A 17810-nucleotide genomic window follows, 5' to 3' on the forward strand; every position below is an offset into this window, starting at 1 on the left:
CTGGGCAAAGGACTCGGTATTTCAAAGTCCCCTCACCTGTAAAAGACGATAATAATACCTGTCCAGGCTACCTCAAAGGAGAGTTTCGGTGTTCAAACGAAGTCTCGTATTTCACGGTGTTTTGAGAACTGCCTGGTGTTCCATAGATACGGTGTGTTTTTTGTGTGTGTGTTTTTTGCTATTGCATCACTGACATTTTTGCAAACTTTCAAACAAGGGACATGTAAGTTAGAGCAATTTGACGCCTCCACGTGGCAACCGTGGCACAGCTTTCATCAATTCTTGTCCCTCGTTTATGAGCGTGTCTTGTTGAGAACAACTTTTCAGCGTCTTAAACGGATTTTTTTTTTTAACCTGTTACACAGCTAGCAAGGTGGTGCCTGTAAAAGCACCGCGCAGACAGGGCTGAAGATAAACTGCCAGGCGCCAAGAATGCCCTCTTGGAGGCTGGTGCATTGTGTGCGGTCCATCAGGACGGGGTCCGCAGAACGGAACCGTGCATGCGGAGACCTGGAGGTCCAACACCGTAGTTACGGGAATTCCATTCTGGTACCTGTCGTGAGGTGTCACCATTCCCAGGAAGAAGCAGGACACGACAACCAACTTCAAAGTCAGAGGGCCCGTGTCCAACCTCCGGCGTGGAGCGGGGATAATGCGCACGCACCCGGCTCCCCTGGCGGCCCGGCTCCGCGATCGCGCCTGCCCCGCCCGGCCCGGCCCAGCCCGGCCCAGCCTGGTGCGCGCGCCGCCGCCGGCCCACGTGACCCCAGGCGCGTCGACGGCGGGGGCGCGGGCCGGCTCCGCAGCGCCGCGCAGGCGCCCCAGGGCCGCGCCGGGCCGAGCCCCTCCTGCTCTCTCTAGGAGTCAAAATGGCGGCAAGGGAGCCCTGGAGCAGTCCCGGAGCCTGAGCCCCTGACAGGAGCGGAGAGGCGGCAGCGGCGGCGGCGGCAGGAGGAGGAGGATGGCTGGGGGTGCTGGCGCCGGTGCGGACGGCGGTGCTGGTGGCGGCGGCGGCGGGGGCGACGGCCGCGGTCCCAGCGGCGGCAGCCACAGCAGCGGCGGGAGGAGCCTCCAGGGTGAGTGTCCCTCGGTGTCTCGGAGGCTGGGAGCCGAGGCTGTCCTACGCGGCTAGGCGTCCCGGCGAGGAAGGGGCTGAGCCTGGAGGTGAGGGGGCCGTGCTTGGGGCCGGGCCACCGCAGGAGGCGCTGGACTGCCGCCGGGGTAGGGGCAGTCGTCCGTCCGGGGGTGAGGCGGCGGCGGCGGCGGCGGCGGACGACTGGCCGGTCCCGGTGCACCCTGAGGGGCGGGCTCGGCCGGGCGCCGCCGTCCCGGGGGCAGAGGCGCGAGGTGTGGCGCTCGGAGCGGGGAGCGCGGCACTCGGGTGCCGCGGCGGCCCGTCGGGCTCGGGGCGCGGAGGGGCGGGACCCGCCGCTCCCAGGACTCCGGGAAACCGCTCCCCAGCCTCGGGCGCGTGTTTGCCGGGCTGCGGGGCTGCGGCCGCCCCGGGCGGACGGGAGAGCGGCCGGCCGGCCGGCAGTGGAGAGGGAGCAGGCCGCTCCCGGGGGCAGAAGTTAGGCTGTGCGGTAAGTTTCTGTTGTGGGGCTGCAGCCGGAACTGCGCTTTGACAGGTTGGAGGGGAGACATTGTTGATCGGGGCGTCTGCGCCCGGAGGACCCGAAAGCGAGCCTTTCCCTGTGTTCTCCTTCGCACAGCGGCTTATTGTCCTTACACCGAGGGTGAGAACTTTGTCGCCGTTGTTTTATTTGTCTTTGTTTTCTTTTTTTGAGAAGCTTTTCTTTTGTATTTTCCTTTTTAAGAAATTTTTTTAGAAGCTCTGAGTGTTGCTTCTGCTTTGAGCTACAATAGCAGGTCTTCACATACCAGCACAGATAACAAGTCCTCTGCTTTAGGCCCAGTTTACAGAAGCGTCTTGCTTATCTTTACCAGAGCACTGTTCCCTCTGCTAAAACATCTTGCTGTAATGAGGACATAGGCTTTTTTTTCCCCCACAATTACTTAGTTTTTTCAACTAACAGATTTTTATTTTATTTTTTTGTCTTTGAGTAGTATCTATTTCTTTTAGGTTGCTGACATAAATTCCTTTCTTCCGGAGATGTGGAAGAAAGACTTGAAATTGTAAGAATCACACCTTTAATGGCAGCTGTGGTTAAACTTGTCGTGGGATTTCGGAGTCAGAAAAACCTTGAGAGATCTGGTGGGACTTGTTTTGGAGCCGGGACACTAGGGGCAGGCACGGGGAGGTGAGTGAGTCAGTGACTTAGTGTGGGCGCTACAGCTGCTCAGGGTTGGACCTAAACTAGGATCTAGGCTCCCTTTAGACAACTCTTTTCACTACCCTCCTGAGCTTCTTGTTCATTGATTGCATCTGTGGCCACCAGTACCCATCCCTAGGTCTTCGTGCAGTAAAGTTGAAAACAGAAACGAAAGAACTTTGCTGTGATTCTGACAGCTACTATCCGTTACCATAAGTAATTGATGATTTCTTTTTCTAACCTGAATTTAATAAAAATGGACTGACATTTCATTTAGAGTTCTCATAGCCTGTGGCTGCATTGTGCCCACTTACAGCATTCATGGCTCATTCTTGCATGCATTCAGTAAAACCCAAAGGTGAATATTCTGTCCCACAACCTAACTACTGTATTGTTCTGTGCCCCAGTATCAGCATTTAAACAGGTTTTTTGTATCAGACTCTAATTTTAGGATTTAAAACACCTGTTTTATGTTTGCTGCGTTATACCACCTAGTAGTTTCTTTTTAAAAAATTTTTAAAAAATCTTTATTGTTGAAAGCATTACATATGTCCCCTTTTTACCCCATTGACCCCATCTATATCACGCAGTTTCCATGTGTCTTGTTAAGTCACAGAAATTTCTTTGTTGTGCCAGAGGTTAACTTTCAGAAATAAAGTAATGTCTAATGATTCTGATTTCATAGCCTAGTTAACGAAATGCAGACATCCAAAATTATACCTTGTGTTCAATTAAACCTGTTATCTACTTTGTGCTTTGTGTTATGTACTACAGGAAGAAAGAAAAAAGTGTAATATATAGACTTTACCCTCAGGAAAGATAAGATGTACCTCTGTGAGTCTAGAAGACAATCTAGTAAGTTCTACCAGTACAAAGAATGCTGTAGGTGTTCAGGTCAGGGGGAGATGATGAGGTGTCAGGAGTCTAAAGAACTTCCTGGAACACTTGGGACTTGAACTAGCTTATGAGGGTTTAGATTTACAGAGAGATTGGAGCAGTTACTTCTTGAGATAAAAGCAAGAGTATAATGTGGAGATTAGCTTTGGGGGAAGGGAATGGAGGGAAGCTAGGCTGAGCTGACTAAATTTCTTTGAGGGACTAAAAGGAAACCGAGATAGTTGGAAGATTTTGGAAGAGTTTGAGTATTGGATTGAAGAGATTTAGATTTTTATCCTCTTTTGCAAGATATGGGAAGCTTTTGAAAGTTTGGAGGCCAGACATTAATGTGTTACACCAGTAAGCTGGACCTATCAGTTATCTACAGATTGAGCTAGAATAAGAAGCGACTGGACTGAACCAGGGACAACAGTCGCTATTGCAGTTACCTGCATATGAAGAGATAAGGTCTTAGACTAGGATAGTCAATAGGAAGGATACATAGCTGGTGTTGTTTTTGTTTTTATTGTGGTGAAAATATATAACATGAAATTCCATTTTAATTTCTTTAAAGTCTCTAGTTCTATGGCATTAAGATTGTTGTGCAACTGCCCTGGCCAATGTGGCTCAGTTCATGGGTGTCATCCCATGAACCAGGAGGTTGCCGGTTCCATTTCCAGTCAAGGGCACATGCCCAGGTTGCAGGTTCAATCCTTGTAAGGGGCATGCAGACGGCAGCCGATCAATGATTCTCTCACATCATTGATCTTTCTCTCTTTCTCTCCCTATCCCTTCCTCTCTCTCTAAAAGTCAATAAATTATTCTTGTGCTGCCAGTGTGGCTCAGTGGTTGAGTGTTGACCTATGAACCAGGCGGTCACGGCTCGATTCCTCTTCAGGGCACATGCCTGGGTTGTGGCTCAATCCCTAGTGGGGTGTGCAGGAAGCAGCGGATCAATGATTCTCTTTCATCGTTGATATTTCTCTCTCTCTCCCTCTCCCTTCCACTCGGAAGTCAATAAAAATATATATTTTTAAGAAATCAATAAACTATTCTTTTTTTAAAAAAGATTGTGCAACCATCACCACTATCCATCTCCAAAACTCTCTTCATCTTCCCCAAGTAAAATTTTCTGCCTATGAAACACCAACTCTCCATTTCCCTTTATCTGTAGCCTCTGGCAACGACCATTCTTCTTTCTGTCTCTGAATTTGACTACTCTGGAAACCTCGTATAAGTGGAATCTTACAATATTTATCCTTATGTGACTGGCTTATTTCACTTAGCATAATATCTTCAAAGTTCATCTATCTTAATAGCTTTTGTCAGAATTTCCTTCATTTTTAACCAGTTAACTGCCACAATTTTGAATTTAACTAAAAAAGGTCTGCTGCATCGTCTATAGACGCTTATGGTGTACAAATCATTAAGGCTGAATAATATTCCATTGTATGTATATAGTATACTACATTTTATTCATGCATTTATCTGTCAATGGATAGTTGGTTTGCTCCCATTTTTTGGCTGTTGTGAATAATGTTGCTATGAGCATGGGTGTATAAATATCTGAGTGTGTACTTTCATTTCTTTTTGATGTATACCCAGAAAATTTTACCTTTCCACTATCACTGTATAAGCCTTCCAATTTCTCCACATCCTCAACAACTTGCTTTTTTATTTTGATAGTCATACTAATGGGTGTGAATGACATCTCATTGTGATTTTGATTTGCATATCTTCTTTGAAGAGATATCAATTTAAATTATTTGCCCATATTAAAAATATATGTGTTTTTATTGATTTCAGAGTGGAAGGGAGAGGGGGAGAGAGATAGAAACATCAATGATGACAGGGAATCATTGATCGGCTGCGTCTCACATGTGCCCCAACCAGAATGGAACCTGAAATCCAAACAGGTGACCTGACTGGAAATCAAACCAGCTACCTTCCAATGCATGGGAAGACTCTTCAACCAATTGAACCACAGTGGCCAAGGCTGCAGTGGTTTTTAATTTTTTTTAATTATTAAAATATTGACAATCTATAAATTTGGCATTACAAATTGAGTCTTTCACATCCTTACTATCTTTTTAAAAATATATTTTATTGATTTTTTACAGAGGAAGGGAGAGGGATAGAGAGTTAGAAACATTGATCAGCTGCCTCCTGCACACCCCCTACTGGGGATGTGCCCGCAACCAAGGTACATGCCCTCGACCGGAATCGAACCTGGGACCCTTCAGTCCGCAGGCTGACACTCTATCCACTGAGCCACACTGGTTAGAGCCTCACTATCCTATTTAATAAAGAGCTAATATGCAAATGGTCGTTGCACCCTCGTGCAGGGCCAGGGGGACCTGAGGCAGTGCCTCCCACCCGGCCGGGCTTGATGGGGGACCTGAGGCTGTGCCCCCCACCCGGTGGGGCTTGACGGGGGACCTGAGGTCACACCCCCCACCCGGCAGGGCTTGATAGGGGATCTGAGGCTGTGCGGGGCGCCTCCCTCCTCGCGCGCGCGCGCGCCCCCCCCCCCCCCCCCCCAGCAAGGCTTGACAAGGGTGGGGCCAGCCGGGTTTGGTTCTCACTTGATTTCGAGGTGCACATGGGTGGGCGGGGACTTGACTCTGGGTCACGCTGCGCGCACCAGACTCTGACAGGAGGGAGATTTTCATATATATTTTACTAATTTTCTTTAAATCTCTGTCGCTTCCATTATAGAGAAAGAGCAAGTAGCAATATTAAAATATTTCCTCTAATTCCCTTTTAATGTGCACAAATTTCATGCACTGGGTCACTATCTTTAATAATAAAGAGATTTCAAAAACATATGATGGCCCTAACTGGTTTGGCTCAGTGGATAGAGCGTCAGCCTGCGGGCTGAGGAGTCCCAGGTTTGATTCCAGTCAAGGGCATATGCTCGGGTTGTGGGCCCAATCCCCAGTAGGAGGCGTGCAGGAGGCAGCCAATCAATGATTCTCTCTCATCATTGATGTTTCTCTCTCTCCCCCTTCCTAGCTGAAATCAATAAAAATATATATTTTTAAAAAACACAAAAACATATAATGTACTAAGTTTTATAATGGACATTAAACCTATGTAGGGAATATTATGTTAAGATTGGAATAAATAGGAATCATCACAATCCAATACACACCATATTCTTTAAGTCATAGAATTCAAGCCTTGGCCAACGTGGCTCACTTGGTTTAGTGTCGTCCCTGCACTGAAAAATAGCCTGTTCAATTCCTGGCCAGAGCTGGCCGATTGATGTTTCTCTTTCCGACCCTCTCTCTCTAAAATAAATGTTTAAAAGTTCCCTTTTTTGAGCATTGTTGGAGTGTTTAGATATAGTTGTGATAGAACACTGGACTGGAATTCAAACCGCCATTCAGATTCTGACTATTGTTTATGTGATTTTAAGCAAGCCCCTTAACCTGCCTGAGGTTTAATTTTCCTCATCTTTAAAACAAAAAAATATATATGTATGTGTTCTATATGTTATGTATAAGCAGTATCTTACATAGCTGCTTTGCCACCTTATAAGTATTTATTCAATCCTTTACCTCCCTGTTACCAATTCTTACTAGTCTGGACTATTTATTGAATAGCCTACCAACCAAGTCTCTGCCAGTTATTCTCCTACTCTTTCTCTTTTTCTCTGGCTATTCTCTATATGCTACCAATCTTAAGTTTCTAAAAAATCCTATTGGAGCATGTTACTTCCCTACCTAAATCTGTGTTAACTTTCTATTGTCTATGGCAGCAGTTCTCAACCTGTGGGTCGCGACCCCTTTGGCGGTCGAACGACCCTTTCACAGGGGTCGCCTAAAACCATCCTGCATATCAGATATTTACATTATGATTCATAACAGCAGCAACATTACAGTTATGAAGTAGCAACGAAAATAATTTTATGGTTGGGTCACAACATGAACTGTATTTAAAGGGCCAGAAGGTTGAGAACCACTGGTATGGGATAAAGACCAGATTCACAAGAGTTTGAGACTGTTTTCAACCTTAGATTTCCCATCACTCCAGCCATACCAAGCTGCTGCTTATTTTCTGTTTTTCATGTGTTTATCCCAATGCTTGGAGTTCTTATTCTTTGTCATCCAGGAGACTGAGATGATGATTCATCACCCACTCAAGGGCTAGATTTTGATTACTCCAAGCCAGTCAACTTAAGGCATTTCCCTATAAACTGTTATTTGTACTAGTCAGATTGAAGGGAAAGAGACATTCTATTTCTGGGGGAGAGGATTTTTCGCTTTTTGTATATGAACAAGAGAACATGTGACCCAAATTGCCACTGGTGAAGCATGCCCTGAGGATGTCAGAGCAGTGAGGTAGCATGTACTTGGGTCCAGATAACATTATTGTAGACATATATTATATTGGGCCTGGGGTATTCCCTACCCCAGAATTTCTTCTCAGGACAGATAAATTTTTTATTGTTTAAGCCAATTCTTCAGAGTTATTTGCCATAAAAAAACCTGATTGATACAATCCTCTCTATTCTTCTAGACCCAATTCAAACATTACCTTTACCCGTAGTTATACTCTCACTCTTAGTACTTTGGACCTCTCTTCCAGCCCTTACTACACTGTACTGTAATCACTTGCTTGTATGTCTGACTTCCCCACAAAACTCTGTATACTTTGCTGGCCAGCGTGGCTCAGTGGTTGAGTGTCAACCTGTGAACCAAGAAGTCCTGGTTCGATTCCTGATCAGGGCACATTCCTGGGTTGCGGGCTCGATCCCCAGTGTGGAGCGTGTAGGAGGCAGCCGATCAATGATTCTCTCTCATCATTGATGTTTCTATCTCTCCCTCCCCCTTCCTCTCTGAAATCAATATTGTGTGTGTGTGTGTGTGTGTGTGTGTGTACACATGCTATATAATAAAAGCGTAGTATGCAAATTGTCCCCTCAACCGGGAGTTTGTCTGGGAGTTCGACTAGGGGGCGTGGCTGGCTGGGGGCAGGGGTGGCAGGCAACCAGGGGAAGGGAGGGAAGCTCCAGCGGTGGCAGGTGGCTAGGGGAAGGGAGGGAGTACGCACCCGGCAGCCACTAGGGACTCTTACCAGTGCACTGCACTGGGCCTCTAGTGTGTGTATACATATATATATTTATGTATACACACACACTCTGTGTACTTTGAGCCAAAGCCTACAGTATGTAGCACAGTGTCTGGTACATTATAGATACTCAGTAAGTGAGTTGTTAGGATGAAATAATAACATTAAAAAGTGCTTTGTAAATAATTTTTAAAATAAACATAAGATATGGTATTATCTTTAAGCTAAAATGAAATGGAAAAAGCAATTAGACCAGACATGCAAAATGGTTTTAGCTTACCCTTAATTATTTCCTGAAAGTGTTCACTTAGATAAAAAGTTTGACAGTCCCTTAAATGTTAGGGAAAAAAAACCTTACCTACTAAAGAGAAATCCTGGAAGGAGCAATACATGAAATGTATTGTTACTGAAGTTCCTTCTTCCTCCTTCCCTACCTCCCTCCCTCCCTCCCTCCCTCCCTCCCTCCTTCCCTCCCTCCCTCCCTTCCTTCCTCCCTTCTTTTCAGTATATTTTTATTGATTTCAGAAAGGAAGGGAGAGGGAGAGAGAGATGGAAACATCAATGATTAGAGAGAATCATTGACTGGCTGCCTCCTGCATGCTCCCTACTGGGGATCGAGCCCACAACCCAGGCATGTGCTTTTGACCGACGCTCTATCCACTGAGCCAAACCGGCTAGGTCCCTTCTTTCTTTCTTTAGAAGGAGACTTGAATGCCAGTAGTAACTTCAAGTACAATATATGTCTTTTCCCTCTATATTTTGAAATTATATTAAGCCTGTTTTACCTGGGATTTACTTGTGAATTGTTTTTTAGAGAAAAAATCCATAATTTGCTTCATAAGACCTAGTTATTCTCGTCTTCAGACTTTCCCAAAATACTTTTTGCTTGCTTGAGACTAGACATGAGAATTTTCTGGTAAGCAAAAAAGCTTTGTGGCAGAACAAGATGAGTTTGTAGCAAATGTTAGTAATAGCTTATGATAGAGAAATCTCATTTAAACCTTAATTACTAAGTCAGTTCTGGCACATCCTTCAACAATAAAGTCTGACAAAGAAGAGTTAAAATTCCCAGGTCAAAGAATTGAAACCCATCAAATATGGTTAAATCCACGAATGTATATAATTGTTTTTAAAAAGCTCACTAATTGCCTGGCCAGTGTGGCTCAGTGGTTGAGCATTGACCTATGAAACAGATGGTTGACCCCCAGGTTTCTGCAGGAGGCAGCTGATCAGTGATTCTCTCTCATCATTGATGCTTTATCTCTCTCTCTCTTTCCCTTCCTCTCTGAAATGAATAAAAAATATATATTTTTAAAAAGCTTGCTGATTATATTTAGAGGATGATGGAGAGTTAATTGTTTTAAAAATTGCTAAATAAAGTAAAAAATTTATTCTGCCTTTTCTGTGCAAATTTCACATCAAACAATTGAATAGTTGAGTTTTCTCACAGAGAAGTATTCCAATGAATGCTTAAAGAAGGAATAACAGAATATTTCCATGTTGCAACCCTAATGAATTAATAATGACTGTAGTTGGTGATCATTGAAAATTGTTAATATCACAGATTGAGAAGTAGACATTTTGTACCTATTGGAAGAACACACTACCACCTGTGAAACAGTCTTGGCAAAATAAACTTAAAAATACAACAATGATCCTGAATCTAATAAAGTCACTAGGCCTAATTATCAATTACAGAAAATACAGGGGTCAGAGGAACATATTAAACTACATCATGGTGACGTATTTGGCAAAATCCAGACTATGAGAAACTACCAGATAACCTGGTTTCTTTAACAAAAAAAAAATTACCAGAGCAAAAGGAGGGGCGCAGGGAGGAACCTGTTAAAGAAGATTTAAGAGCCCTGCTGGTGTGTCTCAGTGGTTAGGGCATCGTTCTGCACACAGGATCACAGGTTCGATTTCCAGTCAATGGCACTTACCTGAGTTGCAGGTTCAATCCCTGGCCCCAGTTGGGTGTGTGTGGGAGGCAACCAATCACTGTCTTTCCCACACCAATGTGCCTCTTTCTCTCTCTCTGTTTCTGTCTCTCTCTCCTCCTCTCTCCCCTCCCTCCCTTCCTCTCTCTAAAATAATCAATGGAGAAAATATCCTTGGGTGAGGATTAACAAGAAAAAAGATTAAAGAGACATAGTCATCCATTCACAATGTATGAACCCTAGGGTTCTGATTCAAAAAAACTAAGGAAAAAAAAAAAGAAACACTGCCTGGAAAGTTCTTAATAAGATATTATCCTTCATTGTTTTAGATGTGATACTGGTATTGTAGTTGTTCTTTTACATCCTTTCTTTTAGAGACGAATAAGGAAATCTATCTGGGACTTGGCTTCAGAATAATCCACAGGGATTGGTAGAGAGTGGATTGGGGTATAGGGTTAAAATACTACCACAAATTGGTAATTGTTGAAATTTAGTGATGGTTGGAGGTTTGTTTTACTGTTCTCTCTACTTTTGTATATATTTTTTCTTTATTACAGAAATTACAAAAGTTTCTCCTGTAGAAGAGGAAAACACAAGTAATAGGAAGGAGTGAAAATAGAGAAGCGTAGTCATAATTGTCTTTGCTGTTTGAATGCTAGGAGATTGAATATAATCCACAATCCAGAAACTTTTTATTGTTCACCAATAATGCAGAGCATTGGAGATTAATTTAAGATCTGTTTCTTTACTTTAGATGGGGGTGATAGAGTGGAAACATTAGCAGTTTAAGACCAGTAACAAAAGCAGCAGTGCGGGAGGCATAGAGTAGCGGAAGGAAGGCATGGCTGTTCTCTTCAGAAAGGTTGGTATAGGACTGGATACTTTTGAGATGCTTTCTTGTTTAGGGAAGAAAACACTAAATTAGGGATCAAAATGCCTGGGATTTAGTTTTGCCATTTTACCATATATATTTTACTTTGGATAAGTCACTTCACATTCTACCTTTACTACCTCATTCAGAAATAAGAAAATGAAGCCTGTCCTGTCTACATTGAAGACTTAATGTGAGAATAAAATGACTTATTAATGTGTGAAAAAGCACTTGTAAACTGTATAACCCTATTATAAGATACTTGCCCTATAATCATTAAAAAGAATGTAAAAAAGGGAAAATGTCATTGTTTTTAAACCTATATTAGTGGAATTTTTAAATTATGGTTTAAAATATACAACATAAAATTTACCACTTTAACCAGTTTTAAGCATATAGTTCTAAGGCTTTACATACGTCCATATTGTGCAATCATAACAACCATCTTATCCCCAAAACTTTTTTATTTTCCCCAACTGAAGCTCTGTGCCCATTACATACTAACTCCCCAGCCTCCAGCAACTGTCATTTTACTTTCTTTCTCTGATTCTGACTACTATAGGTACCTCACATACATAAAATCATATAATATTTGTCTTTCTGTGACTTGCTTTTTTCACTTAACATAATGACCTCAAGACTTATCCATGTTGTAGCATGTGTCAGAATTTCCTTCCTTTTAAAGGCCTAAAAATATTCCACTATGTAAACATTTTGTTCATCCATTTATCTGTTGATGGACACTTAGTTTGTTTCCACTTTTTGGCTATTGTGAATAATGCTGCTATAAACATGTGTGTAGAAATATCTATTCAAGTCCTTGTTTTTATTTTGGGGGGATATATAGCCAGAAGTGGAATTGCTGGATTGTGTGATAATCCTGTTTTTAATTTTTTGAGGAATTAGTGTGCATTTTTAAAATAATTACTTCATTGTTTATGTATTTTTATTTCTATTATTTTGTAAATATGTTTTTATTGATTTCAGAGAGAAAGGGAGAGAGAGATAGAAACATCAGGATGAGAGAATCGGCTGCCGCCTGCATGCCCCACACTAGGGATCGAGTCTGCAACCCAGGCATGTGCCCTGACTGGGAATTGAACTGTGACCTCCTGGTTCATAGGTCGATGCTCAACCACTGAGCTACACTAGCTGGGCATTTCTATTGTTGATTTTAGAGAGAGGGGAAGGCAGAGGAGAGTGAAACATCATTGTGAGAGAGAAACATAGATCAGCTGCTTTCTGTACTCACCTGATTGGAGATCGAAACTACACCTGACTATGTGCCCTGATCAGGAATCGAATCCACAACCTTTCGGTTTATGGGACAGTGCTCCAACCCACTGAGCCACACCAGCCAGGGCTATTGCTTATGTATTTTAAAATATCCCAACAGAATCATGTTTGAGGCTGTGATCCATGAATCTTTTCTTTCTTTTTTTTTCTTCTTTTTTCCCCCTTAGTAAATGTTCCCCCCACCCCAAGTATTAGTGCAATTTTTAAATCGCATTCTTCTAAGAGGTATAGGGAATATACAAGGAATACGGATCCTTTTTTTACTGAAACCGTTTTTAGACTGAAAAGTTTAAGGAATGATTACATACAAGGCTTTCCTTAAAATGTTTATTTTTTAAAAACTAATTTCATTCAGCAGTTTTCAACTCAATGCTTCTTGTATGCCAGGCACTGTTCTATGTTCTGAGGATTTAGTTGTTGGATAAATGAAATTCTGGCTCTCATAGCGCTTACAGTGTAGTGTGAGACAATTAGCAAGTAAACAGGAATATAATTTTAAATGCTGAAAGTGCTGTAAATAAAAATTAGCTGAAGAAAGGGAATAGAGGATTGTGAATGGGATGGAATAGGATAAGATGGTGTTTTTTAAAATAAAGGATGATTAGGAAAAGCCTCTCTGAGGGTATGACATTTGAGCAAAGAAATACGTGAATAAAATGAGAGTGAACCATGTGAAGACTTTGTGAAAAGTAGGCATAGCAAGCCCCAAAGTAGGAGCCGGAAATGCTTTTTAAGGCGACAATGCAAGAGTGAAATGAAGCCCTAACCGGTTTGGCTCAGCGAATAGAGCGTCGGCCTGTGGACTGAAGGGTCCCAGGTTCGATTCCTGTCAAGGGCATGTACCTGGGTTGCGGGCACATTCCCAGTAGGGGGTGTGCAAGAGGCAGCTGAATCGATGTTTCTCTCTCATCGATGTTTCTAACTCTGTATCCCTCTCCCTCTCCCTTCCTCTCTGTAAAAAATCAATAAAATATATATATTTTTTAAAAAGAGTGAAATGAAGATTTATCTATCTCAGCTAGCACCCAATACCCATATAAGGATGTTTATTTCATTAAAAAGAAAGGAAGGGAAAAACTAAGGATGGAAAAAAGTTAGGGAATTTTATTTGTGTATTCTGTTAATGATTTTTTTTTTTAAATGTATTTTATTGATTTTTTACAGAGAGGAAGGGAGAGAGATAGAGAGTCAGAAACATCGATGAGAGAGAAACATCGATCAGCCGCCTCCTGCACATCTCCCACTGGGGATGTGCCCGCAACCCAGGTACATGCCCTTGACCGGAATCGAACCTGGGACCTTCCAGTCCGCAGGCCGACGCTCTATCCACTGAGCCAAACCGGTTTCGGCTGTTAATGATTTTTTAAAATATATATTTTATTGATTTTTTACAGAGAGGAAGGGAGAGGGATAGAGAGTTAGAAACATCGATGAGAGAGAAGCATCGATCAGCTGCCTCCTGCACAACCCCTACTGGGGATGTGCCCGCAACCAAGGTATATGCCCTTGACCGGAATCGAACCTGGGACCCTTCAGTCCCCAGGCCAACGCTCTATCCACTGAGCCAAACCAGCCAGGGCCTGTTAATGATTTTAGAGAATATTATACATCTATTCATTTGTGGGATGGGAGATGCTGGCAAGGTATTACTACTGACAAGACGATATTCCAATAATGATTACCACATAGAACATATCCTCTTCCTCTGCGATGTTATTTTTCTTGGCACAGTGAACCCAAAGGATATTTATTTTCTGTTCAGAGAAGATAGATATGACGAGTTTAGCTAAATCAGAAAACAGGTCTAATTAAGCAAGTTTATTCTATATATATGAAAGGCTAAGTTGACTCACACACGCACGATACATATAAAGCTCTTGCTGGTACCAATCGCATGCGTGTGTTTCCATCTGTCATTGTCGATTGTGAATTTGGTTGACACTTCTATTATAGAGAAAGGGCGAATAGTGATATTAAAATATTTCTTCTAGCCCTGGCCGGTTTGGCTCCGTGGATAGAGCATGGGTCTGCGGACTGGAAGGTCCCAGGTTCGATTCCGGCCAAGGGCATGTACCTTGGTTGCGGGCATATCCCCAGTGGGAGGTGTGCAGGAGGCAGCTGATCGATGTTTCTCCCTCATCGATGTTTCTAACTCTCTATTCCTCTCCCTTCCTCTCTGTAAAAAAATCAATAAAAATATATTTAAAAAAAAATATTTCTTCTACTTAATTTCCTTTCAGTGTGCACGAATCCGTGCACTGGGACACTAGTTTGTAAATAAAATCTTCAATCAGAAGTAGATGAATTATATTGAGAAAATGCTGTGTTGTAATACATATCTCTCCAGAAATGAAAATATTAGTATTAGGAAACTTGTTTTTATACTTCCTCCTTTATGTATGCTGTGTTTGCATTATTTCTTCCTTGGTATGTCTTTCTGAGACCTCACACCCATTATCTTTATTATTCCCAGTTTACCCACAGATTGCATCCCATGTTTCTTCTTGGTTCCCAGCATTGCTAACTACCCAGTCATGCAAGGTAGACATCTCATCATCATACCCTTCTCCCTCTCCATCATCCCCTCACTAATTTGTTGAACATTTACTGGGTATTCTATGATAAGGACTTCATATGGATTATCCTAATTTTTTATTATAGATGTCCTCAACACATGCAAAATGGTGATTTAAGAGATGCAGACTTACATTGCATAAATAAGTGGATGTCTTTATGAAGACTGCCTTAGATAAGGATACCGTTGACTGTTTGTATTCATGGTTCTGTTTTGTTCTTTTTTTAAAAAAATATATTTTATTGATTTTTTACAGAGAGGAAGGGAGAGAGATAGAGAGTTAGAAACATCGATCAGCCGCCTCCTGCACATCTCCTACTGGGGATGTGCCCGCAACCCAGGTACATGCCCTTGACCGGAATCGAACCTGGGATCTTTCAGTCCGCAGGCCGATGCTCTATTCACTGAGCCAAACTGGTTTCGGCTGTTTTGTTCTTTTATTTTTCTCTTCTCCAAGTGCAGCCATAGTCTCAGCCTTACTATCAGGTTCGCTCAGCATGTTTTCTTATCTCTCCAACTCTGCCTGTAGAACCCTCAAAAACTCAACAAGAGCCCTAACTGGTTTGGCTCAGTGGATAGAGCGTCGGCCTGCAGACTGTAGGGTCCCAGGTTCGATTCCGGTCAAGGGCATGTACCTTGGTTGCAGGCACATCCCCAGTGGGGAGTGTACAGGAGGCAGCTGATCCATGTTTCTCTCTCATCGATGTTTCTAACTCTCTATCCCTCTTGCTTCCTCTCTGTAAAAAAAATATATATATATAAAATATATATATATATATATATATATATATATATAAAATAAACTCAACAAGAAATATGCCCTTATATATATTTTTAACATTTGCTAAACAGGTTTGTGTCATAAAATGTAATTTTTTTTAGTTTTGAATGAAGTTTATGAGAAATTTCATGTTTTTTTCTTTTAAATACAGTTTCTTTGAAAATCCTTTCAGCTCTGTTTGTCTCTGCAAATCCTCTGTAAATGCCAACCTAGACTCAGGTTTCTCATTGCCTTCTCTAAAACACCCAGAGTTGCTTTTCTATACACCACTAAGCCAACAGTAGAAACAGTTGTCCCAGTTAGAACAATGATTTCATTTATTCATTCAACTATTGTGTGCCTGGTATAAAGGTAGTCAAATGGCACCATTGCCTTTAAGATTGCTGATTAGGCAGATTCTACAATCTCTCTTGGAGAGCCTCATAGTTATTTCTACCTTCTGCTTGTAGGCCCTTTTCCCTAGCTGTTGGAGAAAAAAAAAAATTGGCCCTTTCAAAGCTGCCTCAGTTGGGGGGGGTGGGGAGGCGGCGGGCGGCGGAAATCTAGATACTAGGAGAAACAACAAACATTTTAGTGTTAGGTATGGTAGAGCCAAGCAGCTCCTATTGTGGCTGCTGTGTTTGTCAATTCTCTGGCCCAGGCTTCCTTCCTCATCAGGTTTTAGTTAGCACTGCCAAAGGCTCAGGCAAGGGGGATAAGCAAGGCCTGGGGCTGAGAGTCAGGCTTTCAGGACCTTTTCAGCCCTCTGTTTCCATTTTTCCACCTGTTACTTCAGGAGGATCTTATTCTGAGGTTTTAAGTCTGGACAACGCATTTTGAGTAGGAGCTCTAGGTAAAAGTGGCACAGTAAAAGGTCCATTCATGTCTTTCTAGTGCAACTGCATAGGTTCTTTTACCTATCACTTTCCAGTAATTGGTCCTCAGCTTTAAGTGTCTAGAAACTGAGTTTTTCAGAATACCTGAACATCTCTAATATTTATTTCATCCAGGCCAGGTAAGACCTGGCACAATATCAGGTCCCTCATGAAAACCCTCCTCTTGTGATGAGCTACTTCTGCTTTCCAGTGTCAGTTCATATTTATTCTCTTACTAGAGGCCCAATGCACGAAATTTGTGCAAGGGGCTCAGCCCTCGCATTCTATGCAGGCCCTCGCAGCCCCGACTGGCCCTCGCAGCCCTGGCTTCCTCCGGTCGTTCTGCTGTTTGGTCTAATTAGCATATTAGCTCTTCATTATTAGGATAGGATTTAACTCTTAAAACAACCTTGCAAAGTTGGTGATATTATCCTCATTTTAAAGGTAAGGAAAAGTCAGATGCTTATTAATACTTTTCTGCACCATAGTAAGAATCTTCGAAAGGTCTTGCATCAAATATCTTCTGCCTTGAGGACATTTAGTAATCTTTCTAAAACATAAATATAATGATGCTTCTCTCTTGTTCTATGCTTTGCTCCAGTAGTTCCTCCATGTGTTCTTTTTTTATTGAATTTATTGGGGTGACATTAATAAAATTATATAGGTTTCAAGTGTACAATTCTATAATACATCATCTATGTATTGTATTTTGTGTTCACTCCATTGTGTTCTGAATAAAGGCCCAACACCTTAGTATGAGATTTGAGGCTTTTTGATCCAACTCCTACCCATACATTCAAACATAAAAACTCTTCAGGCCTTAGACACATTATTTATCAACATTCATGATAATAGCTAGCATTTATTTACTCAAATGTGTGTCTACTTTGGGTTCCGTGGTGATGGTGAGAATTCTAAGGTAAATAGGCTGAGTACCTAGCCTCGGGAAACTTAACAGTTTGGTGGAAACGTAAGTAATGATGCTGCAATATTAGTAGATAATAGAGGTATAGGGTTATGAGAACTGGGAGTGGGGTGCTGACTAGGACAGGAGTTATTCCTATTCATCCTGTTTCTAATACCTTAAATGACCTTTTCTTTTTTACTTAATGCACTCCTATTCTTTAAGGTCTGGCTCTAAACTAGGAAGCCAGAACAGTAGTTTTTTTCTTAATTTCATAAGAGATCCTATTCAGGATGCAAAATCACTGCTGTATCCCTGGGCCTGTGTAAGTGTCTAGCAGATGGTAAATGCTCAGAATTGGATG

The 17810-nt window shown here is 42.3% G+C and overlaps 1 protein-coding gene across 3 annotated transcripts in view; it reads left to right on the plus strand.

Annotated features, from left to right (window-relative positions):
• Window positions 1-878: 878 nt before the first annotated feature.
• The window catches only part of LOC139009269 (BTB/POZ domain-containing protein 7), a 77977-nt gene continuing 61045 nt past the window's right edge, over window positions 879-17810 (plus strand). Inside the window, exon 1 of one of the 3 annotated variants that reach the window (XM_070413471.1) lies at window positions 879-1076. The gene's annotated coding sequence lies outside the window, so the exon portion shown is untranslated. Of the gene's footprint in view, window positions 1077-1495; window positions 1584-2104; window positions 2262-17810 lie in introns of those variants that run through there. The other 2 variants (XM_070413479.1, XM_070413489.1) reach the window with 2 other exon arrangements.

The sequence above is a fragment of the Myotis yumanensis genome, unplaced genomic scaffold (genome assembly GCF_028538775.1).
Source record: "Myotis yumanensis isolate MYYU_CA2020_CCGP unplaced genomic scaffold, mMyoYum1.0.hap1 SCAF_1, whole genome shotgun sequence".
Taxonomy (NCBI): Eukaryota; Metazoa; Chordata; class Mammalia; order Chiroptera; family Vespertilionidae; genus Myotis; species Myotis yumanensis.